The sequence below is a fragment of the Natator depressus genome, chromosome 13, assembly GCF_965152275.1.
Source record: "Natator depressus isolate rNatDep1 chromosome 13, rNatDep2.hap1, whole genome shotgun sequence".
Classification (NCBI taxonomy): domain Eukaryota; kingdom Metazoa; phylum Chordata; order Testudines; family Cheloniidae; genus Natator; species Natator depressus.
In genome coordinates, this window is record NC_134246.1 from 10,467,192 (window position 1) to 10,492,878 (window position 25,687).

The 25,687-nt window shown below is 41.9% G+C and overlaps 1 protein-coding gene and 1 long non-coding RNA gene across 7 annotated transcripts in view; one reads left to right on the plus strand and one right to left on the minus strand.

Moving 5' to 3' along the window:
* PHACTR3 (phosphatase and actin regulator 3) overlaps positions 1-25,687 on the minus strand; it is a 156,923-nt gene that overhangs the window by 76,338 nt on the left and 54,898 nt on the right. Inside the window, exon 1 of one of the 6 annotated variants that reach the window (XM_074969751.1) lies at positions 4,671-4,709. The exons of the other annotated variants lie outside the window; for them this stretch is intronic. The gene's annotated coding sequence lies outside the window, so the exon portion shown is untranslated. Of the gene's footprint in view, positions 1-4,670; positions 4,710-25,687 lie in introns of those variants that run through there. 6 annotated transcript variants of the gene reach the window in all.
* Positions 2,530-15,261, plus strand: LOC141997392 (uncharacterized). The gene is made up of 3 exons (XR_012641723.1): positions 2,530-2,625; positions 10,788-10,893; positions 14,715-15,261. It is a non-coding gene; the product is annotated as an uncharacterized LOC141997392 (long non-coding RNA).

The window sequence follows — 25,687 nt, forward strand, 5'->3', positions numbered from 1 at the left end:
CACAATCCAGAATGGTTTAAAATGAACACAGTTGCTGCTTGGACTGTTCGGTGGTTATCCCATCAGTAAACTTTCACACCTTTCACTGTCATTTATCCTTTATATATGTGTGGTACATAGTGAGTGTGCTTGTGAGGAAAATAGACATTTTCAGACTAGATCGGGCCAATGGTCATCTCAGGCCAGTATCCTGTCACGGCAAGTGGTCTGTGCCAAATACTTCAGAGGAAGGTGCAATGGCGATTGGTGCTTTGTTAAGTACAGTAGAGATTTGGGCTTTGTTAATCAGCCTGCCCTTCCTACATGTTCAGTCGTCAGTGGCAGCAGTCCAAGATCCAGGATATGTCAACTCAAAGCCATGGAAGGGATTCTGTGACCAGTGGTGTCACAGAATAAACCAGGCAAGAGGGGAGAAAGCCATTTTGAAGAAAAAAGCTTCTAATGGGAGATCAGATCAGAACAATTATGTTAGTTGAATTAAGAGAGAACTACTGGGGCCTGGTTTCAGAGTGATAGCTGTGTTAGTCTGTATCAGCAAAAACTACAAGGAGTCCATGCATCTGATGAAGTGGGTTCTAGCCCACGAAAGCTTATGCCTAAATACATTTGTTAGTCTCTAAGGTGCCACAAGGACTCCTCGTTGTTTTCGCTGGGGCCTGATATTCCAGAGGTGCTAAGTGCCTGCAGTTCCGCTTGACTTCAGCTGGTGTTGGAGGTGCTCAGCACCTCTGCAAATCAGATCCAATAGAGTAGGTCCCCCCTTGTCTTATTCCTTTGTCATTTAAAATCTTGTTGGCTGGGGTTGAAGCAAATAAACTCTTATTCCTGCCCATCCACAATCCTGTGGGATTTCCTGGTGAGATGTCCAGCTGCTCTGCTTGGGGGACATCTCCACTTAGAGAAGGTGAGGACTGGCTATTTCTCAACGTAGACATCCTGCAATTTTTATTGTCTCAGGTGTTAACTAAATTGTGAGAGTGTCTGGGTTCTGCAGGTTGGCTCTTACATTTTTGGATTTTTCCTACTGAGCCAAAGAAACTATAGTTTGATGCCCAGACTGCTGATTACAGCAACTGCTGTAATTCGCAGTGTGGAATCTGTATGGCCGGTAGGCACATCAGGAACCAGAGCTGAGATATGCCAGCCTTGCTGCAGAGAGGAGCTGTAAGAGCCCTTGAAAGTACTGTTGTGAATATTCAAAGTGACCACAGGGAAGTCACCCTGTGGAGTTTATGCAATTGCCCAGGGGTCTAGAGTCTGTCAACTTGTTGGGCATTTAGGTAACTTCCATTCATGATAAGCGGAGTCATGCCTGAACAAATCTCTGCATCACTGCAAGAGGAACCCCTGAAAATCTGCAACCTGAAAACAGTTGAAAAATAACGCAACAGACAAAAACTGCAGGCAAATTTGTGAGGCAAGGCATGCTCTGCTTTCTGATGAATCTGTTTGTAATGCAGCTCTGGGATCTCTCTCCTTTATTGTCGTTGCATCTGTGTTTGCACCTCAGCCACAGAGTTAAAAATGGAAGAGGAGGTTCCCTCTGAAATGAGCTGACCCTTGGGCCAAAGACACTGCGGGAAGAATTTTAATGACCCTAGGCTTCTGATACAGACATAGCTTTCCATTGTTACTGGTAGGGTCCTCTTTATCAGCACTGAAGTCTCAGTGTCGAACTAAAAATAATGCTAAGGAGGATCCCGTCTCAGGGAAAACTGGGCCTGTAAAGGGTTAATGTCCACAGCTGACTAGGAATGGTGCATGAATCGGGTGTTCAAGAGTCATATGACAGCAGTAGTACAATTATAAGAGGAGTTGCTTCCCAACCAGTGGGAATGACCTGTAGGGGGCAGGGAATGCTGGGAAGTGGTCTGGGTGTGGGGTGAGGACTGTGCTCGGCTGGGGGAGAGCCAGCTGATGGTAGAGATGAGAGAAGGAACCTATGAACTGAACTTGGTGTCCCAGGAACAGGAAGGACTAAGCCGGTAGGCCTGAAAGATTTTGAACCCTGCTGATCGGGGAGGAAATATTTGTGCCTGCGACAGCCAGGTAAACTATTTGTTTTATGTTCCAATTAACCAGCCCCCAAATCAGGAAAGCTTATTTGAAGGTCTGATTGTAAATTTTCCAGAAATTGTAAATGGTCAGAAAATTCTGATTGGTCAAAAGCAAAATGTTGTGCAGAAATGTTAGTTTTGATGACTTTTTGTTTAGGGGGAAAAAATGGAACAGAATGTTATGGTAAATAATCTGTTTTGCCCTTTTTGGAATGGAATGTTTGTGGTGTTTTTCGAAATGACCTTTTGTTTCAAAAAAATTTTATTATATAACATTTAAAAAAGGTCAAAATTGGAATTAAACACTTTGATTTTATCAAAATGAACCATTTTGATTGACCCAAAACCGGGAATTATTTTTGGATTTTGTTTGGTAGACAATTTCAGTTTTGTTTTGTTTTCTGTTTTGTTTCAGAATGGGAACCATGTTTCAAAAGGGCAGAAATTTTCCATGAAGGAGAAAATCCAGTTCCTGCCCAACTGTGCTTATTTGCAGCATGTGGTGTGTATCAGACGTTGTTGAGCAAGATGGTAAACTGAGGCCTGGATAATCAAATGCTGGGATGAGGTAGGCTGATGCTCTGACAGACCCCATTTGGCACATCAGAAAAATATTCAAACTAGGGAACAGCAGATAGCTGCATCAAGATCCAAATTCAGGTATCAACTACATCTTAAATTTTGTCATATCAGTGGGCAGGGTATATGTGTTGGCTGGCAGGTAGGTGTAAGTGCTGTTACTTCTCCTATTCTGTTGCTGCTTCCATTTAACGTATCCTCTGTTCAAGATTTCCCATCTCAGACTCTCTCTTACCCCAGAGCTCAGCCTCTTTAAAATAATAATAAAAACAGACAAACTATGGGCCAAATTCATCCCTGGGGTAAACTCTCCATTCATGGAGTTACCTCAGAGATGAGTCTGGCCTCGCAAAGCTGTGCACCCTTCAATTTCATGAAGGTACATGAAGGTGGGGGAAAAGCCCAAGAAGAGTAGCTGAATGACAGGGGAGAACTGATGCTTCCATGAACATCATGCACAAAATAGCCCTCAGCCCCCACTCAGAACAAGCTTTATCTCTGGCCACACCACCCGATTCCCAGCCTTGCTGCCTGGCTGCTGATCAGTCTAGCATTCCACACCTCCCTTGAGGTAAGTGCTAGGAGTTACCAGGACTCCTTGCCTTGCTACTTGTTAGCAAGTCTCCTGAGTAAAGCTGGGTGAAATATTTTCAACAAATAGTTGATTTACTGGGTTTGGCTGACCTGAAACTATTTGCACATTTGATGTTCATTTGCCAAATCATTCTGACCCAAAACATTTCTTGGGGCTGGGGCACCTTTCTGAAAATGACTGGGACAGGAGCTACTGCCCTTGACTTTTAGCCCAGTGGTTAGGGCACCCATCTGGGGTATCGGAGACCCAAGTTCAATTGCTCCTCTGTCTGATGTAGTAGGAGAGTGCCCTAACCCACGGCACTATGGGGCAGTCTAGCGCAGGGCGCTCTCAATCTCTCCCATTAAACCTGGGTCTCCCCATGTCAAGTAAATGTCCTAACCAACGGGCTGAAAGTTATAAGGGAGGTGACTCCAGCAGCAGCTCCTCCTCCTGCAGCCATTTCCTTTGCTTTTATTTTAAAATTGCCTAGAACTAGAAATGAAATGGGTCATTTCAGATTGAATAAAACATTTTGTTTAAACCAAAAGGTTGTTTTTGTCAACTTTTTAAGATTTGCCAAAAAAAAATTGGAATTTTCAGTTTTGGTTCTCGTGGAATATTTCCCCCCCGCCCCTTGAACTCCCAGAGAGAGAGAAAAAAACCCAAAAACCACCAAACAACCCGATTTTCTTTTTTATTTTCCCAGCTCTACCTCTGAGGTGGGGCTACCAAAGCTACCTTGGACCAAAATCTAATTTTTCCACCTATCCCTATTTGAAAATTTCCACCCATCTTTACTGTACTAAATTAAGGATTTCCTCCTTATTCTTATTTTTGAACTGAAGGAGAGGGGAAAAAACCTGTGGCTGATGGGAGGGGGCTGCTCTTGTCAGGAAAGTTTATTTCCATTCTGTCATGCTGAGCTTCCCTTCAAAGTATTTGAATTTCAAAAACTGCTTTAGCTGAAATAACGAAGGAACAGATTACTCTCATCAAAGAAAAGAGAATATGTGAGTGGCAACTCGAGCTAAATCTCAGTGACATAAATATACTATATATATTTGAGGCTTGTGATTTCTTTCAGAAAACATTCCTTCAGGAAGTTGACATATCACTTAACAGCATTACTTTAGTAGGCGCAGAGGTGCAAAGAAATTAATCGGGAACTTTTCATTCCTTTTGAATCAGCGTGTCAAGTCCCAGTAACACTTCTTATCATTTATAATGCATGGTCTGACACTAGTGGTTCATTAACAAAATAAGTTTTACAATGTTTGCGTAAAGTAGGGGTACTCGATAGGCAGACTGTGGGCCAAATCCGGATCGTCAGATGCTTTTGAAAGGACTCCGAAATCTTTTTATTTACTTATTGTCATTATTTTTTTAGAATTTTCTCTGGAGTCTGGACCCTGACTATACCTTGACCAAGAAATTTTTGACAAAAAATAATTGATTACCTCTGGTGTAAAGGAATCCAAAATTTGGTTTCCTCTCCTTTACCTGGAGAAGAAGGAAACCTACTGACAGAAAGAAAATGAAACCGCTGAAGGATCATTATATAATCAAGGCTAATTCAGTTATCTCCACATGTGCAATGCCTTGTTTTGACAGGTGAAGCATTTACATGTACTGCACCACCCAGCAAGAATCTGGCCAGCCAGAGCTGTGGTTCCCAGGAGAAAAAACAAATAGCTTAACAGACTGGCATGGCTTGCTGCTCCCCTCATACCCACCTTGTGGAATAGAGGACTGGAGACTACACTGTAGGACAACCACTGCCAGCTCCGCCCCCCTGCCCTATGGGGTTTCCCCAAAGAGGATTCCATGCCACACAGGCATTACAGACTCCGTATGCAGCTTCCCCTCAAAAACCTGTCCTCCTGGCACTCCATGACTAAGGACTTGAGGTTAGCATTAATTCCCATAATGCACTATCACCCTGTTTGTACCAGAAACCATTAAATGGATACCTTTATTACAAAAATAAATTAAAAAAAAAAAAGAGGTGGGAGGAGTGTTGCCAGAGAAGCTTTCTTAATGCCAGGGCCTACACTGGGTGGTTCAGTTCCCTGCCTTCCTAGTGATGAAGAAAGTGGAGCAGATAACTGGGTGCTATGGGAGACTGGGTATTGTAATAGCTGCACTGGCAGAGCCAGCAGTAGTCAGGGACCACTGCTGCTGCAATGGTGCATGTGTGGCCCCATAAGGGAATCTGCAGCCCCTAAGCAGCATTCCCTTCTTACTGTGGGTATGTCTACGCTGCAATTAGATACCCACGGCTGGCCTGTGCCACCGGGCTCGGGCTCACGGGGCTCAGGCTGCAGGACTGTTTAATTGAGGTGTACACATTCTGGCTCAGGCTGCAGCCCGAGCGCTGGGATCTCTCCCCTCCTGCCTGAACCCGGATGTCTACCCTGGAATTAAACAGCCCCATAGCCCGAGCCCTGTGAGCCCCAGCCAGCTGGCATGGGCCAGCCATGGGATTGTAACTGCAGTATGTACATATCCTGTGTTACCTTCATAAAGGGTCTCTCCAAACTACTGCAGAGATGTTTATTCATGATACCACGTGCATCTTACAGAAGAGGGTGACCTTTAATCTAAAAGTCCCACGCTCAATAGCAAATTGGGAGTGGAGTTGTTATTAAAATGATTTTTGTCTTATTTTCCTTGAAAAAGGGAACAAAATTCATCACCCAGAAACCCATCTGTCTAGTGTTGCCTTTCTCATTCTGCCAATGGGAACCAATGTCTGCCAGACATATGGTCAGCTCTCAATTTTATATTCAATCCAAACCTGTAAATCAGAGCGATAACCAAGGACCTTTCTTCTGTGCAATTTTGTGCCCATGCACTTTACGGCACAATTCCCTTCTTTTCTCAGTTCCCTATTTGTGCTGCACCACTTCACCACTACGCTGTTGCTGCACCTGCTATAAAAATGTGCCTGCCTGCCGGACGTCAAAATTGACCATCCTTATTCTCTACTCTACTGGGCCCTCCTGTGCCACAACTCCCCTGCCTCTGTTGCCAATTTATATACATAAATGTGCATAAATCAAGCATCGTTGGTGCATATTTTAGATCTCATGTCTTCTTAGAGGACACCAGGCCTTGGAGATAGTGGAAATATTTGAGTGCAAAAATAAGACACACGATAAAATAGAGCAATGATTGAAAAAGGTGCATGAAAATGGATATAATAGACCAATTAGACTCTCCTTCTAGTGGGAATGCACCCATCTAATCTAGAATAGAATGTGACCCTTTGTGGGTGTAATGAGGTGCTGGGCCCCTTCAGGGGCCAGAGCCAGTGAGCCCTGTTCCAATTAGCCCTGGCTGCCACACCTGGGATGGGTGTGGGGTTTAATCAGTAGATCTAGCTGGGGATGGAGGTGCTGATTCCCCTGTAAAGAGTAGCTGGGGTGTGGGGGAAGAGAACCAGGGTGAAGCTAGAGTGAAAGAGTTTAGTGGAGCCTTGCCAAGGCAGGGAATGGCTGCTGGGAGCAAGTGGATTCCAGCAGAGAACCTGTAGGTATGAGAGAAAAAGTTCCAGAGAGGGAAAGCCTGGGAGCCCTTAGCAAGAAAGACAGGGAGTATGGACTTGATGGAGATTTGAGAACGTTCTTTTGGGAATGAGTTTATTATTTAAATAAATCCAGCCCCAAAGAGGAGAGGGCTTCATTGAGAGAGCCCTGAGAAGTGGAGAACTGAGGCAGACCACCTGCAGTAATCTTAGGTCACAAATGAATGCTTAGGAGGTGGCTGATCCCTTCACAGGGGCCCTCTGATACTCCTGCATTTGGTTGTATGTAAACCCTGTTGAAATTCAGGTTTCAGAGTAACAGCCGTGTTAGTCTGTATTCACAAAAAGAAAAGGAGTACTTGTGGCACCTTAGAGACTAACCAATTTATTTGAGCATGAGCTTTCGTGAGCTACATTGCATCCGATGAAGTGAGCTGTAGCTCACGAAAGCTCATGCTCAAATAAATTGGTTAGTCTCTAAGGTGCCACAAGTACTCCTTTTCCTGTTGAAATTCTTTCTGCTAGGACCAATTCTTCCACTTGAATAAAGACCCTTACTAGAGGGCCTGCCGTAAATAGGTTGTATAATGCTGTGTGTACGGAATAAGATGGGCATGCATGGAAAATACTTCCAGAAGTGAGGCAATTTAAAAATGGTTGATTTGTCAGTTTGCCCTATTACTTCAAGTCTGAGAGTGTTTGTTTTCTGAAGCAGCAATTACAATAATCTTCAGAAATGCTCTTCAGGACTCAGTAAACAGTCAGGATGACCCACTGCTCTCCTCCTAGCCCTCCTTTTCCCCTATCCTCCCTCCCGCCCCCTCAAAAAAAAAAAGAGAGAGAAAATAGAGTATCTCAGACAGTGCACGGTTCCAAAGGGGCTGTGGTAATACTCAGCTGTCACATCTAATGTAAAGTTCACAGTTTCTACACTTTAGCTTGGCAGTATCTTGAGGCTCAGATCAGCTTGAAAGCACAAGTCTAATTGAACTGTAATATCCCTAAGCTTAAACACTGACCTGACTGTGTTCAAATATGAATGAAAATTCCTGGTGGCCTGTATTGCGAAAATGGAGATTCCAAGACCAATCTTTTGGCTGCTGTTGCCAAAATCCATGCATGTTTGTGCAATGTTTTCATAGATCCTAAGGCACTTAGGTGCTTTTGAACATTTCAACCACTGATGACTGAGATTAGAACAACTTGCAAGTGCATGTCAGTTTATTGTGCTAATGATTGCTTTTTGATCAAAAATGCACAGTATGTTTCTTATGGGAATGGTAGGGACCCCTCAAACACAAAGAATGAAAACAGAAAATATTCACAAAATATTAAGCTATGTAAAATGTTTCTCATGCAGGTCTCACAACCACTACACAAGAGGGTGCTTGCGTTTCTTTTACAATTAGTGGGAAGAAACAACTACATAGATATAATCGTGGTCCTGAAATGGAGATAAAGTGCTACTCGCCATACAAGGAAATGATAAATTAACAAGAGGAGAATGGCAAAGTTCCGTAATCCTTAGCTTCTATGTCACCCATCAGCCAAGCAGAGAGAACAGCCAAGAAAGTAACTGCTCTTGAGAAAGATGCTGAGAAAGATGAAGGGCTGGTGGCTAATTTTCCAGCCTCTGAACAGCTCTTACCTGAACAGACTAGGAAGCAGAAAAAGAGACAGTAATACAAGCTGATTCTGTCTATCAAGGGAAATTTTACTCAAATGGTCTGTACACAATTCCACTTCTCCAGTCCCAGCCCCAGGAAAGAGTTTCATCCCTGGATGTCAAACGTATTTAACCAATGCTTCCCTTAGATGCCTATGTGTGGCACACAGTACCATACCAGGAAATGCATATAAGCAGTCTCTTTCTAGACCAGCATGATTACTGCTCTGATGGCAGCTGAGTCTAACCTGACACTGAATAGTTTGTTTCTTTTCTGAAAGCCAAGGAAAAAAGATTATCATCATGGTGGGGGAGGGGGAGAAAGACGGAACCTTTTTCCAAAAAGTAAACGAAGAATCCCTGTCATTTTTACTCAGCTAGAGAAAAGAGTATATCTTGAATTACACTTATTTAACTAGCAGAAAATAACAGCAATTTATGAAGCAGAAGAGTAAAAAGCCTTAAATTACAGAGCCTTTTTCGGGCCAATATTTTGAACATTGTCATTTTGTTGTGCTGGGGGGAACATGTACCATCCGCATGATGGATAACAGACGAGTTTTAACATCAGCAGGGAATGATGATGCAGTATTTTAGAAAAGGAAGCCCAATAGCTGTATGTTACAGGCAGATTTTCCTTACTGAATGCCTTTCTCCACATAGGCCTCAATTCAGAAAAGCACTTAAACCCATGCTTAACTTTTAAATATGTGCTTAAGTCCCCATGACCTGCTTAAGCCCTCTTGCTGAACAGGGATGCTTTCCAGAATAAGGGACCTTCATCTGTCTATAGTTCTAGCACAATTTGAAGGCCACATGAGAATAGAATGTAGCAAGTCTACTGAAAAGGATCATTCAAAATGCCATTAATGACTCCTTAGGACTTCCCATAGTTAAGTTTGCTAAAATATTATTGGCTTCTAAATTTTGCCATTCCAGATCATCTAACTGGAAAACAAAAGTGCGAAATGACTTACTTGTCAACACATGGCAATTAAATAGATTGCCATTCAGCACTTTATTTACAAGCCAATGTAATGCCTTGTATTAAGTATTGTTGTTTTGTGGAATGGCGGGGGAGTCTGACAAAATGCATTTATCTTCTTCTCTTTTTGGCTTTGATCTGCATTGAGCTCTGTGAGAATGGAGGTCTGCACCTAAACAAAGCCCTATTGGCTTTTATTTGGTGTCTTCCCTTCAGGAGTTTGTTGCAGGATCAGGGCCTTAGTTGTTATTAATTTCTCGCTTCATAAAACATCATCAGAGTTTCTTATTCAACAATTATCCACAATTTAAGGCAAATCAGCAAACTCATCAGTGACTATTACTGTGGTCCTCTGTATTTTTAAAAGTTTATGTTTAAAATAAATGGAAAAAAGTTTTTCTAAAAACATTTAATATTCATGTTACTTTTTTAGGGAAAATCCTCTTTTGGGGCTAGTTATGTGTTTGATGCCTAGCAATATGTGAACTGCTGCAAAGATCACATCATATTTCAAGAATCCTGTAATGAATAGTTCTAAATTCAATGTAGAATGCTGGTTAGGAACTGGCCCAAACCAGCATCCTTTATTTTGTAGATGTTTGTGACCAAGTAAAAACTGTAGCAGTTACTTAACCACTTGATTGTAAATTGTTATGTTGACAGTATTACAAATTCTGATGTGTATGACATAAGTCTTCAGGCATAGCCATAACAAGGTGCCAGTTAACTAACCTTAAATAAAGAGTCCAAGTATTGGTGACATTCCCTCGTGTTCCCCTGTGTTTGCAATGGGAAACAGAACCTGCAGTATTCAGGGTGAGGTTATTATAACTGCAAATACTTATTCTGTTATCGAAAGCAACTGTTGAGTTTTGACAAGTCACCAGTGTCACTACTGTAGTTATATCACATGAAACTCTCAGGAGGAGAGAGCATGTCTAACCAATAAAAGCTTTCAGTCCAATCTCCTTTGTGTAATTTTATATGGTTTTCATCACTGCTTGGAATGAGCATAAACAAATTTCAATTTTGCTGCACAACCAAGCAGATGAATTTATGGAAGGAGAGTTAAATACAGCAACAAAGCAAAGTGCCTCTGGGGAGCTCTCTGCTCCCAGGCACAAACATCATCTCCTTTCCTGTCCACTAAGGGAATGAGACTAACGACGAGCTCTCTGCTTTTGTGAAGGCTCCAATGTGTATCTGGATGGCATGCGGCACAGAGTCCATTGGCTGTAATGGTGCGGGATCATCAGTATGCAGCTTCTCCTGATGAGCCTGTGTTCGAGCAACTTCAGTACAGTGGCTTTTTGTAGCATTTACCAACCCTTGTTTGCATATGTCTGAGGCTTTCTTACATGGGAATTGTAACCTTGTCTCTTTTTTTTCCTACCCAGGGTCCTCTGCTTCTGAGACAAACCAAGAAGATCCCTTAATAAATGTATCCATGCTTCAACTTGGTGCCACCACTGAGGTCTTAAATCCTCCCTACCATCCTCAAGGGTAAGTGAGGGTAACTGAGACTCCCTTCAGAGCGCCTCAGTGCCAGTGCTTAAGGTCTCAGTGCGGGGTCACTAAGAGCAATGCAAAAAGTTCTGTTAACCCCAGCTGGCACCTGAATGCTCTCGGCCAAATTCTGCTGTCAGTTACATTCATTATAGGGAGACAGTAATACACGTACGTAATCGTCAGTGAGGGTTCTACCAAAGCACATAGACTCTAAACCTGGCAGTAAATCTTGATTGTCCTCCATCAGAAACACAGAGAAACCCATGAAAACAAACCCTGATGTTGGTATGTTACAGTTGATTTTTTCAGATTGCTTTGAAGCAGCATAATAGGGCACCTGGACATGAAAGTAGAATTTGGTCCCCGTGTCTCTGAACCACTTGCCCCTCTGGGGTGTGAAAGGCCAGTACTAGGAATTGAACTTATGGCTTCCATGTGTCAGTAAACAGGGCTAGTATTCAAACGATGGTTGCTACTGTTATGTGCTATTTGTACTGCAGTAGCCGTCAGGACCTCAGCCTCACTGTGTTAGCATTGTACAAATGTTTAAGAAAAATATGGGAGCTGCCCCAGGTAGCTTACAGCTGTAAAATAAAAGCTACCCCAGTGCTATGCAAAACAAAGGACGTACACATTAGCGTCAGCCAGCAAAGCATACCTCAGGAAGAAGGTACGTAGAGGTCTCAGGACACAGTCTTTCTCCCATTTAAGTCAATGGCAAAACTCCTATTAACTTACGTGTTGCGAGCTTAGACCCTGGGACACTGCCCTGTGCTGAGAGTCAGACAGGTAACTAGGTAGATGGTTGTACTAGATGAATGTAATCTGAGTTGACACTGACATAGGACAACAGATACATCAGACGTTCTGTTACATACACCTTAAAATAACCTTTTAGAACTATTGTAAATAGAGTCTTAAGTTAAATTAGCTAGAGCATTCTGAGGACATTTCTCTGACTGTCCTTGTGTGCCAATTAAGAATATCCCTAGAGCAGGGATAATGACTTTGGTTATGTTTTTGTACTGATACAAGCACACTGTCAACACTTAAGAAACAATGAGTAATTACAATAATAATAAAATGACAGCAACAAGAATACCAGCTGTGCATTGATTTGGGAGCAAACACAGAAACAGTAATAAATACATGCAATCCTCAGTGACTTTATGGAAAACAGGGGAAAGGAGACAAACAGAAATAAATCGTGATCTCCTTCCATCAGAAACACACAAAGAGCTCCATGGGACAGGCGTAGTGGCTGGCTCATGCTCATGAAAGCAGACCACTTTATGGGTACTTCGCAGCTGGTTTTTTTCCAAAGGGCTTTGAAGAGGTATAATTCTTTTCAAAAGCCTTAAGGAAGCTGCACATCAAAGGAAATATGGAACAAACAATGTACTTTGATAAAGCTAACCAGACATATAGGGTTTTATGCTGGGGTCTTGCAGTGTTCTAAAACCAAGCATCGCAGCACATTCTGTGTTCCATTTCAGGATTCAAACGGAGTAATGGACAACATGAAAGGCTGCATATTAAATAATAATGTTCTTTAAATGATAATCCCACAAGAGAAAGTACTCTATTTGTTAATTTTGTTCAAGTAAAATCTATTTCAAAGGTTGAACTCTGGTGGAGGGAAGGGGAGTCCATATTAAAATCAACCCTCTCCACCCCTCCCCCAACAAAATTAGATTGAATATTTCAGATTCACATGCCTCTAGCAATGAGTTCTCACTTCCAAAACACTAGACGTATCCTTACAACATCTTGTAATAACAAAGTCAGCTCTGTGTGTCTTAACAAGCTATTTTGCATGCCCATTAGCAACAGAGATGCCTGAGAAGTCAAATCTGAAATGCAGGTATTTCCCTATAATGATGATTACAAGTAATAGAAACATTAATTTCCACTGAGTGGGCCCTGAGCCAAGCAGGCAGACCACTGGGGATACGGTATTATTAATTTATTAGCCTGGTGCTACAAAGCATTGAATCCTACTTCAATTTTTAAAAACCCCTCATTCTACTGTACATACACATTAAAATTTCATAGAAATTGATATGTTCTTGTCCCAGTGTCCTCTGCTACTTCTATATGTTAAGCTTATCCTGACATAAGCATATTTTTAGAGGCCTTTAAATGAACCATTTTTTTAAAAAATGCTGTAAGTTGAAACCTCAAGCAGGGAGTTGAATTTAATTTTGAATGTATCCTTTTTCAAAATTATTAATTTATTTTAATAATTTTAAATGTATAAGATTGCAATACAAACACACACACACACACACGTTCATTCTCTCTCTCATACTCAGAAAGCCAAATGTTCATCTGGGCTCCAATAAGATGCCTATATTATTTGTGGATGCATATATTTATATTGGCAAGTCTCAGTGTTCAGGAGTGAGCCTGTTTTAAGAGGTCTTCTGAATTTTTGCCCTCATAATGAGCAATAACTTCTTTGGGACCTGTAGGTTCTAATTCCAAGTTGGAGGTGGGGGGTGAAGGGCAAGGGGAGAAAGCATTGTCAAATTATATGATTGAGGAGTCAGGACTGGCATCGATTTAATCTGATATTGGGCATGTCTCTTGAACCTACAGGTGGTTTATATCCTCATTTGAATTGTTGATAATACTTAGCCTACTTCACAGCAGTGCTGCAAGTTTTAAATTGCTGATGTGCATACAGAGTTTTCAGACCCTTTGCGAAAAGGTGTTATAGAATTTCAAAGTAGTAATTATTATATCATTTTTAGACAGCCATTTACATCTGAATTATTGTTTGAAGTTTGGTTGTGCAGCCCTCCATGATAGTGGAAATTTTAGTATCCTAGGACTTATCCAGTAGGCTAGGTGCAAGTGAGCTGTAGCTCACGAAAGCTTATGCTCAAATAAATCAGTTAGTCTCTAAGGTGCCACAAGTACTCCTTTTCTTTTTGCGAATACAGACTAACACGGCTGCTACTCTGAAACATGCCCAATTGTGTATCTAATTGGCACAGACGATTATCATGATTGTAAATGTAAAGCATGCACAATTTGCATGAAAATGTGTGCTTTCAATCAGAGTTTACACTGGAAATTACAAATAAAATTGCACATGCAATTGTGTACCTAAAGTGTTTGAAAAGTTTATTTATACTATTTCTACTAAGACACTCAGTTTTCCAAAACAATGATTGGGACTGGATTTTCAAGGGATAGTGCAGTGAATGGGTGCACCTGCAAAAATTCACATGCACCTGTAATACCTGGGAACCTCTGCAGTTGTGTGTGCAGACAGTGATTTGATTAGACTAACTGTGTACAAAAAACTAATAATGTACACAAATATGGATTTTATTACTATGGTGGATACCTGGGCATGTGCTGCCATCTCCTTTGGTAATTTGGCCTTAAACTAAAGTACAAGTACAGGGTTACCAGAGGTAAAAGGAGATAGCAAATAAAAGTATTCAAAGTATGCACAGCATCTCTAGAGCTGAATTAAAATGGAAATTATGAATGCTGAGAAATGTCTTCCTTTATATTCCAAATGCCTGCTAATTACCAGCAACAGTAAAGGTTAATTAACCTAGGATTACAGCTGAAAAACAAAAGGCAAGCAACAAAGTGCAGCTCAGATATTTCCAGAAAAGTAACGCAAATTAATAAAAAGAAAAGAATTCAGCAGGAAAGCGCAAAAATAAAAAAAGTCCCAGACCACAAAATATTTCTCTAAATACAGCACCTACACACATTGTTGAAGTAGTAATCTGGTCAGGAGCTTCCATGGAATTTGATTGACTTTTACATGTAAAAATCTCTTGCTACAGAAGATCTCCTGTCCAGCCTAACATGCTTTCTTCCTATCATGTCTGGCTGCTAACACAATTGGCAGCATTGAGAGCACAAGTCAACAACATCCAGCATCGAAGCAGTGAGAAGGAACAAATTGGCGCTCCATCTGTGAGACTCCCTGAAGGCAACCTCAGAGGTTCACTGCCACTGCTGATAGAAGCCCCACGACTTTCATAATACCAGCTCATAAAAAGTATTCTGTTGTTCTCCCCAGTGAATGCACACAATTCATTGTTCTGTTAACGTCCTCCTGTACCTCACACTTCCCTCTGTAATATTTAACTGATCTGTTTTTCTATAGTTACACCATTCAGGGTGGACTCGCAGGGAACACAATAGTTGTATTGTAGTGACTCATATTTGATTGAGTCAATTTTATTGACCATGCAATAACATTAAATTGTCCCTTTTCTTAGATTCTGGTCAATACACATAGGTAATTTAGCAAAAAAATAAGAGCTTAGGCCTGATTCTCCTTATTCACCAGTTTTAGAAGAGTGTAGCTCTACTTACTTCTGATTTACACCAATATTTGACAAAGAAAAGGATCAGACCCAAAATCCCCAGCCTATATGCTAAGCTGAAGCTGAGGGGCTGTTCTGATGGCAGTCCAGTCCCCAGGACTGAGCTGGAGCAACATGGAGTTTGCTGTAATTTACACCAGCTGCCTAGTGCCCCAGTGGGCCGCTCCAGCACCCACAGATCAGCCTATGGATGGTGTAGGAGATGCTATGGCAGCTCTGTGCCATCCAAGGATTTCCAGTTGCTGGGGGAATCATCCAGTAGCTTTAAGGCAGCTTTGTGGTGGTGGTGGTGCAGTATAAAGCATTTGGGAGAATCAGGCCCTTGTTGCATTTGAAACACAATAAGTACAGACACTGTGAGGTTTTGGAATTCTCTTGCCCATTAAAATCCTGCTATGTATATTATGGTTCAGCTGGTAAGAATATGCCAGTCCCAGAGTTGTGGGCTTTAATCTATAATGCAATAGTATGTAAAATTCAGGGAACTTCAGCAATACTGAAGGTTCTATTCTGTGTGTTTGCAGTTTGCTGGTGACAGTGGCTGTAGAAAAGGATTGAAAGATCAAGAAAAAGAAAAAGAACAATATGTCCTTTTGACTTTAATATTATGTTAAGAGAAGGGTTCTGTTATCCTTTCTATGCATATATAACTTCCATTAACATTAGTGACAGCTGTGTGTCTGTGTTAGGTGAGAAGAAACTCAAAGGTGTTAAAAAAGCAAACACTCCCCATCCAGGACAGTTGGTTTGTTAGTTCCAAATAGCTCATGGTTTTCATCCAAAAGGTCAGGTTTGGGGAAGGAAGCATCTCATAATTTTTTCTATGGCATTTCACTTTCATCAGCAGGAATATTGGGGCTTTTTCTGTTTTTTCCTTCTCTTCGGCTTTTTCTTTGACTGCAAAAGAGATGACTAGATCTCTGACAACACTTACATTTTAAGAGGCCAGAGAACACACATTGAATTTCTATCCCAATAGGAAGGTGTTTTATCAAACAGGTGTGAAGGCAAGTAGATTCTTGTCCATTTCAGTCCTACCACGACTCCATTGAGAAGTCTCTCAGTGTCTCCTGTAAGGGGGGCCGGGCGGGGGTGGGGGTGGGAGTGGGGCAGGGAGGGAAATGGGTGTGGAATACTTTGAGCATGACTGACCCAAAGGATGTAATTTTAAATTCTTTAAAAAGAAGGTGAAGCAGAAAAACTGCTTCCTCCCCATTCTCTCTTGCTCTCATTTTCCTTTAGATTGTCAGATTTTAGCTGTGCTCTTGCTCTTTGCATGAGTCATTAAAAGCTGGAAACAAAAGACCCCCACAATATCCATAATAGATGCTTTCTCATGAGGAACACTGTGAATGTTCTGTACATAAAAAAAGATAATAACCCTTCCCCCACCCCTCCAATGATGTGCACATAGCATAAAACAGTAAGAAGCTACTCAGTACCAGTAACCTGAAATGAGAACTAGGAGAGGGTGTGCTATTAAAATGATAATATTGGACAGGTAACAACTGATTACTTACTAAAATAACTAAAGCTAAAATAGTCAGGAATTATACTGCCACTGTGTCCTTAGCTTCATTCCATTGCATCTAGGCATTTGTAGAGACTTCAGAATTGTAGTGATTTTATGTATCATGGCATATGTGCTTATTTGTCTTAGGCATCATTTGGACCTGATCTTATGAGGTGCTGAGTGACCTCAAATTATGAAGCCTTTAGTGCCTTGCGAGACTGTGCCTGAGGTTAATAGATGGTATTTCAAGTTAAGGTTTAAATGCTGTCACTAATTCAACCCCAATGATTTATTCTTGCAGCATAAATGGTATGTAAAATCACCTGCTGTTTGGAGCTGCCTACAGTACAGTATGTAGGGATGGCAGGGCAGGTTCAGGGCAGAATCCCATCCTTTGTTCTCAGTGTCCTGGCTTTGTTCACTACAAACCAAGCCCCTAGCATTTCAGTTTAAGTCTAGACCGAAGAGAGTATGAATCCAGGTCAAGGGTTTCTTGCAACAATGGTAGGAATAAAAACAAGGTCAATTTAGTCAAACGTGAGATAAGCTGAGTTCACAGACAGGTCAAATAGATACACATGGCAAATATAGGAATAAAAAAATGTAGTGAGACGTAACCAAGAAGGAAAATGTATCAAGTATCACTCATGTTTGTCCGATGGCTACACTGTACCCACAGGCACGCATTGCTATGCCTCACCTTGTTCTGTATTAATCACAGTTTAAGGAAACTAGATTTTTCTTGTCGTCTCAAGCTTACCTCCTTCTAGCATGAAGTTTCTGCCCTAAGTGCATATAGATAAGGTCACACAGAAAGTCTACAGTACAGCAGACTGCTGAATCCAGAGCCTCCCAAATCCAGGTTAGTGCCCTATCCATGAGTCCATCCTTCTCCTATGTAAGTATGCAGGCTTTCACTCCTATTACAACCTTTGCTAACTCCCATACTTCACTACGCTTGCAGATCTGAATATCCAACTCCTACCCCCAGTCTTCTGCCTGCTCAGGACCACTTATTGAGCCTCTGGGCCATGAAAGCCGACTTTAATCAAGACTGTGGAGGAAAGTCCTTTCTTTAAAGGAAGCATTTAGATGTTACAAGTGCTCAGAATTGGTTTATCACATTGGGTAATGAAGCAAAGTTAAAAATACCATATGCTGCCTTGACATTGCCCATTCATTGCAACAAATGACTGAATTGTCTGTGACCACAGAACAAAACAATGTTTTACATCTCTGCTTTTAAGTGAAGCAGCATATAAAGCTCTTTACCACTTGGAGGATCCTCTTAGTGTTTTACATAAGAGGATAACAAAGTTTATTTGGAAAAATCCAGGGATGCTTGAGGCATCCCTTTTTTCCCTGAACCCAGAGTGCAGTTAAATATTAGACAGATAAGATCAAGACCCAGTGGTTCAAGGGAAATCCAGTTGGTCAAATTCTGCTCTGTTCTCTGTTATTGCCATATAATGAGGAGGGCTATTAGGGTTTCACCTTTGTACCTGATCTCAAAATTTGGCCCAGTGTTTCCAGTTGACTGCACTGGATAACACAAATGCCTCCCAACCACCATGTGATCTATATAAATCTGTCACAACTAAACAGAGCTTGCTCCAAAGCACAAGAGAGGAACTGACATGTATGTCCAGACTGTTTGAAAACAACATTTATTTTAGGTCATTTCATATAGTTTTGTGTATGGTACTTGCTTTTTGTATCTCACACAGAAGGGAAGAAAGAGAGAATTGTCCCTAACAATTCAATGTTACATGCAACTCTGAAGGCAGGCTCTATCCCCTTGGCAATAAAGTAATATGGAATATTCAAGGGAGACAAAAATAGATGTAATTTCTCATTCTTTTCATGTGCTGAAACCATCTTGTAATTTTATTAATAGCAGGGCCTGTCTCTATGGAAAAGCTCCTCTTCTGGTGATCTTTTCTTCTGTTTAAAGCAGTTTACAATAGGATGGATTGAAAAAATAAAAAATATGAGCCTGATATTTGCCTATTTGAATTGCCTTTTGAATTACTATATTATTCAGTAGGACTAAAATAAATGTGTTTATTTCAGTAGCAAATGATCTCAATAAATGGATAGCCCTGAACATGCAGCAATGCCAGGTGATTCACAGCACAAGGAAGTGTGCTTCTGGCAGTGATTCTCAGCAGGAAAATGGGAAAAGATGTTGCTAAGTCTTAGGAAATGCTGCAAACAAACAAGTTTATGAGGGATTCCACATTGTTCTCATTCAAGAAGGGAAATGCAGCTGAAGAATAAATAAAACATAAGGGAACCTTATAGGGCACTAAGGAAAAAAGAGATTACAGAGCTGCAAGAAGTCAACTTCAGTGCAGTTCTCCCAAGTTCTCTAATCACTGATGTCCTATTTAAACTGATGGGGATTGAGAGGAGTTACTGTCTGCTGTCCTGTGTGATATACATTGTTTATCTTGGTCTACCAATTTCACACCTCTTAGGAACCTCTGCAGGAAGACTGAATGGGACCATGGATACTGAATAACACTGTCACCACTAATCAGGGTCATTTTAGGTCAGGGTCAAGGACCTCCGACAAGAAGCATGGGGAAGCTTGCACTGCTGCATTATTAGTGGAAGAAGCAGGTGTCCGTTTTTCTTCTGCCACAACTTTGTTTGTGGGAATGTGTAACCCAACTTGAGTTGGAGGAAATAATAGGTTCACCCAATTTCCTCCCTCCCCTTTTTTATAGTTTCCCTTTTAAACCAACAAGTGATAATAAAAAATGCCAGATTGGCAGCATTGATAACACTCGTGTTCATTTAGCTGCAGACATGGACACCTCCTTCCTCCACTAATGACATCGTAGTGCAAGCTTCCCCATGCTGCTTGTCACTGGTCCTTGATCCTGACCTAAAGCCACCATGCTTAGTGGTGACAGTGTTATTCAGTCTCCATGGGCCCATTCAGTCTTTGGTCTTCACGCAGAGGTTCCTAAGGGGTATGAAATTAGTAGTAGCTATGATTATATTTTATGTGATGTGGACACTAGACTAAGATGAACAATGTCACACCAGACATCAGTTTAAATAGGACACCAGTCACCTGAGCTATCATGCCATATTCAATTGACGTGGGCTGAAAGTCAATGATTGTACACGTTGACCATATGTTCCATGTGTATTTCACCTGTGTAATTCATATAGCACATGTATTCCTGATGGAAGTTTTTTGTAGATCATGTTTTTTTAAAAAATGTGTAAATCACAAAAACATCTGATTCATAATAAAATCAGGTAATTCCTGCAGCAACTTAGATCGGACTCTCATAGCTCAAACCCAGCTGTGTGTCATGGTCTGGTTATTTGATGCTTTGTTTTATTTACTAAGGGAAATGTCACTTGGAAGTTACAAATACAAACAAATTAGAAAGCCACAAAGGGACAGATTCTGCCTCACTCTGCGATCCCTCCATACCATTGTAGAAACCCATTGTCATAAGGGGAAGGAGGGGCTTCTCTGCATAATGTACAGGATTACAGGAATGGCTGTAATCACAGCTCCTGGCCTAGAGGGCATAATGGGGCTGGAAAGGAGCGTGATGGTGTTTTGACTGTAGCTACCTCAGAGATCATCTCCCCTCCGTGACCAAGACATTCAATAACAATTACTTTCCACTGGAACATAAAGCTATTTGCCAACTGGGAGAGGTTCAAGAACACCGGAGGCAATGGTTGCAGGAGCTGAACCTAAGCTATGCAAGTCCAGGCTGCAAGATGTAAGGGTGACCACAGAACGGCCCACTTTCATAACACAATGTGAAACTCATTTCTTCACGTTCACATTCCTGTTTCTTTGCGTGTGTGCGCACACACATCAGTAAACAAATGTCTATGAATAAATCAAGCTTTTTCTCCTACAGGCTGGGAAGGAAGACAGGAAGAATTTATTTGTATTTTTATGCACTTGGGAGGTACCCCAATGCCATGGTGATGGGCCATATAAGCAGGTAGATGGATATGTATTGGATAACACTAGTCTCATGTCTACCAGATTCCAGTGAGTGCGGCTCAGTACATCTGTTAGACTATCTCATTTCTGCCTGCTTAGTCATGCATAGCTTGCTGGTGTTCCAGAAGTCCTTCAGGTCTGTAATAAATGAGAGGGAACATCCAGGGTCAGCTGATACTCTGACAGGTTGTTTTCTTTCTAAGGCTGTATTTTCAGTCTCCTAGATGTCAGTTTAGAGACATTCTAAGCAGTTATGAAAGTCACCTTGCGTGACATATTATGCTATCTCTGAGCACGTGATATTCCTGCCCTACTCCAAAACACTGTCAACATGTGCAGTATAAGGTCATCCCTATTTATGTTTGTACATAGGGATTTAGGAACTTTGGGCACCTCAGTTTGAAACTCTTGACCTCAAACAATATTAATATGTTTTGGCTTTGTCTTTACCCTGATGCTATTCCAGAATATTTTAGCGAGAGAAACAGAGAAGTAGGTGCTATTCTGTTCTCAATTATATGTGAGTATAATTCAAGAGTAGCTTCAATTTAGTCAACAGAATTTCTCTGGATTTTTACCAGTGTTGCCAACTCTCATGATTTTATTGTGAGTATCATGATATCTAGCTTTTTTTAAAAAAGCCCCAGCTGCTGGAATCCTGTTATTACATAACTTTCATTTAAAACAAAAAGTCTGTTTTTATTATTATTAATAATAATAAAAAGCCTTTATTATTGTACAGAGGCCTTGAGAATGTGAAGCTTAAAGGATCAAAACTCAGAAGGCAAATAAAAAGAATTTCAGATGTATTTATTTCTAAAATCCCATGATTTTTAAGTTAGTCTCATGATTTTGGGGGCCAGCGTCATAATTTTTAAAAACATGGGGTTGGTAATACACTATACCCTTGGCTTAGAATGTTCATTTAAAGGAAACATCATCTTCAGAGAATTTTCCAACGCAATGAAAACATTAACATTATGCCAGGGAGAACACATCTCCTTTACAGGGTCTATATGTGGTGAATTTAAACAATGAACAGAGACAAAAAATACATTCCCAATTATTCAGGCTTTCCTCTATCTCAGTCTCCCATTCTCAAGAACTGTCCTGTTCTACTGATTACCAGTCTATTGGTCTATTGACTCTCTCTGGCTTATTCAAACTCCTGATTATTTAAACGTGTTAAGTGTTGGCCAAGCAGTTCAACTAATTTGGTCTCTGCCATCTATTGAAACAACCCCAAACCTGAACTATTTGCTACAGACTTGGGGTTTATGCCTGTCCATAGGCAGGAACCAGAAAAACTTTGTCAAAGGGTCCAGCCAAGCCCACCCAAGCTCGAAGTGCTAGCCCTTTAAGAACAAGCATTCTGGGATTTGTAGTTTCCTTGTGGGATCATGTGATTGTAGCTACAGCAGAGCCTCTTGGGAGTAGGGGTTTAGGCTATAAAAGCAGTGCCAGTCAGCAGTGTGGGTGTGATTTGTGGGGGGGGGGGGGGGGGGGGGGAGAGGTTATTGGAGTCCCAAGGAAGTACCTTGGAGGCTGCTGGTTACAGGAGCAAGTGAAAGGAAAAGGCTACACATAATGGCAGACCTTGTAATGGTGCACCCCAGTGCTTACACTTGTTTAGGAACCTTAGGCTGTGTCTTCCAGAGAGAACTGGGGGCAGCCTGCTATCCCTCCCCTGCACTAAGGGAGACTTGCGTGGACCTCGGGGAAATGACTCTTGAACTGTTCAGCCTGAAGAGGGCAAAATGTCTCTTGTTTGGACTCCTTGTTACCCTGAAAGGAGAGGAGCTTGCTTTGGCTGGAGGGTCAAATCACAGTACACAAATTGCCTGAAAACCCCAATAAACTTCATAACTGCCAGCAGAAGACTGTGGGCCATTGAGGGAAATTAAGGAATCCCTGCAACTTTCTGCTGGGATGAGATTAGCTGCCCTGTCACAAATATTCTGCCTTTCAGTCAAGGATTGCAAGGTGTGCTGCAGACTTCGCTGTGAGGTAGGTCAGTATTCTTATACTTGATTTGAAGGTGTATTAACTGAGGAACAGGCTGGTGAAATGACATATCGAAGATCACACAGGGTCTTGGCTAGAGTGAGAGTCCTAGTCCCTTGATAAAGGGCTGCATTCTGGGAGGCAGAGGAGACTGCTGCACAGAGTTCAAGGAGGTCAGTGTATTGATCCAGTTATAAAGGTCTAGAGTGTTTTTTAAATTACGTGTGTTCTGTCAGCGGGCAGTGTAAAAGGCTCTCAGTGGGGATTTGCTTCAACCATGAGACATACATATGTCCCTATACCTTCCTCTTGCCTTTCTTTTTCTCTTTCATGTAGGTTACAGGGTTGAAAGTATTTTTTTTATAATTTTCTGGGGGCAAGGTGTCTTTCTTGCAAAATTCCTATTGACTTCTATGGGACCAGGATCCTAGCCTGCGAAGGAGAGAATGCAGCTGCTTTGAAAGCTTAAGCTAGTACCCAATCAGATTCAACTGAGTTGTACAAAGTGTTTTCATCTTTGGAAACTATTATTAAAAACCATTCAGAAAACCTTCCACAATGTGGACAAGCTACAGTAGCTCAGGCTAAAGGGATGGGTCTGTGCTTTTATGCAAGGCTGTTATTGCCTCTCAGAAACATACAAACTTATGGTTTCAAATAGTGATAATTTTTAAATGGAATTAAACATGAAACAGGTCCCTGAGCTCCCATTATTCATATGAAGACAGGAGGTCACAATTAAGCTAGTTATTTGGTTTCAGTTCAGTACTGCAGGTTCTTCCTGGTTCACCCATATCCAAAACACCTGATAGACATGGGGCCACATTTTCAAATGCATGCTTCTGTGCATGCCTGTGATCCACAAAAGTACTTGGGTTCGTGAGTCCAGTTTTTAGGCACCTCTGCAATCCACAGAACTCCTGCTTGGCTGCCACCTAACCCTAGAGGTGCCTAATCTCAGCTGGTGCCTAAAATTTTTTCATCTGGGCATGCATATTGCAGCCTTACTCGAGGCAACTATTTCCTGCTTGAGTATGCAAGGTGCCCAGCTCCTGCCTAAGCCCCAGAGCAATTCGCAAACCAGGAAAGATAAGCATTCAGCCACTCAAGTCACGTGCCGGGGCCTGATTTGGTCAGAGGTCTCTGAGCACACCTACCGGATCAGGCCCCTCAGGGGAGTTCACACAAAACTGCCAGGGGCTATGGAATATTCTGATGTGGGGCTCCCTCACACTCCTATTAAAGTTGTTCTGCTTTAGTTAAACAATTGAATAATTAATTAAATTAGGCCAGTGAGAAAATTAGACTGATTCCATAGCCCAGGGGCTCAGGCATTCACCTGAGGAAGCTGATCCCCGTTCAAATCCCTTCTCTGTTATTTAAACCGGGGGCGGAGTCTCCCATGCCTTGGGTGAGTATCCCATCCACTAGGCTAAAGATTATAAGGGAGGGCTTTCTCTTCCTCTCCCCACCTCCTCCCCTCCCCCCCAATCAATTTTGTTTCAGGACCTGCAAGCCCCTTAGGTGTCAAAATGCCTATTTTCTGCCCAGTTTGTGGATCCCAAGCAGAACCAGGTGCTTCTTTGCTGCCTGGATTTAAGTGCCCATCTAGGGTTGCCAGGCATCCAGTTTTCAGCTAGAATCCCCGGTCGAAAAGGGACCCTGGTGGCTCCAGTCAGCATCACCGACCGGGCCATTAAGTCCAGTCGGTGGTGCTGAGGGTCTAAGGCAGGCTAGTCCCTACCTGTCCTGGCACTGCGCTGCACCCCAGAAGCGGCCAGCAGGTCTGGCTCCTAGGCAGGGGGGCCACCCGCCCTGAGCACCAGCTCCCCACTCCCATTGGCCGGGAACCATAGCCAGTGGGAGCTGGGGGGTGGGGGGGGCAGTGCCTAACTCAGGCTTTGTGGCTCGGAGTGGTGTTCCTGTGATTTTTCATGGTGCCTAACGTTTAGGCACCTAAACGCTCAGCACTGCAATGCCTAAGTCCCTTCATGTCCCACCTGTAGTGCCCAATGACACAGGTATTCGGGTGCGCATTCTGACTGTGTGTCTACAAGACGCTGAAAAGCTCAGCCACACTGCTTCCTGCCCTTTATTGGATTATGGATTTAACTCGTCCCATCAGTGCACATCCTGAGTTTTCAAATAGTACAATCAAAGATAAAAATTAGAAATCAAATTTTGGCAACAATTAAAGCACTGCTCTGTGACTGTTGCTGTTCCTAACGCTCAACCGCTCAAACCCAGGGGGAAAGGGTTGTGAACGAAGTTGAACTGAAAATTCATATTTAAATAGTCTCTACCTTTTTACCCACTGTTTTCCCTAGTTCTATGCAGGTTTCTCGTGGAGTTGGCACAGGGGCTGTGGGAACAAGGCAATATTTTTTTGGTATTGAGTCAACTTCCTTTCCTCTGAATGTGAAAACCTAACTGTAGCCTGTGTGACTCCCGGAGCCAAAGAACTGGTGAAGTCAGCTGAAAAACAAATCTTCCTGTTTCAAATGTGCAAACTTTGCTTATTCGTTGAAAGCGTTCCAGCAAGGCCGCAGGGTGCACTGAGCCTGCCTGAAGGCAGCTTTAACGTATGTTTCAGCCACTTAAGAAGGGAAATAATACTCAGCTGAGCCCTCTGGTATTCCGGAAAAAACAAACTTTACCAAAGAACCCATCATTGAGGTAGCTTTTCTTTTTCTTTTTTTCTTTTTTTTTTTTTAAAGCCAGCCAAAGATCTATAAAGCATTATGGTACAGAATCCTTGCCAATTTCTTCTGTAAACTATAATGTGCACATAGTGGTGACAAGAACCCACTTCCTGACCTAACTCATGAAAACATCTCAGTATCTTGTATATCTTTCAGTAGCTACATTAGGCCAGACCCTTAATCCTGGGAATTCTAACTGCAGTAACATGTCAGT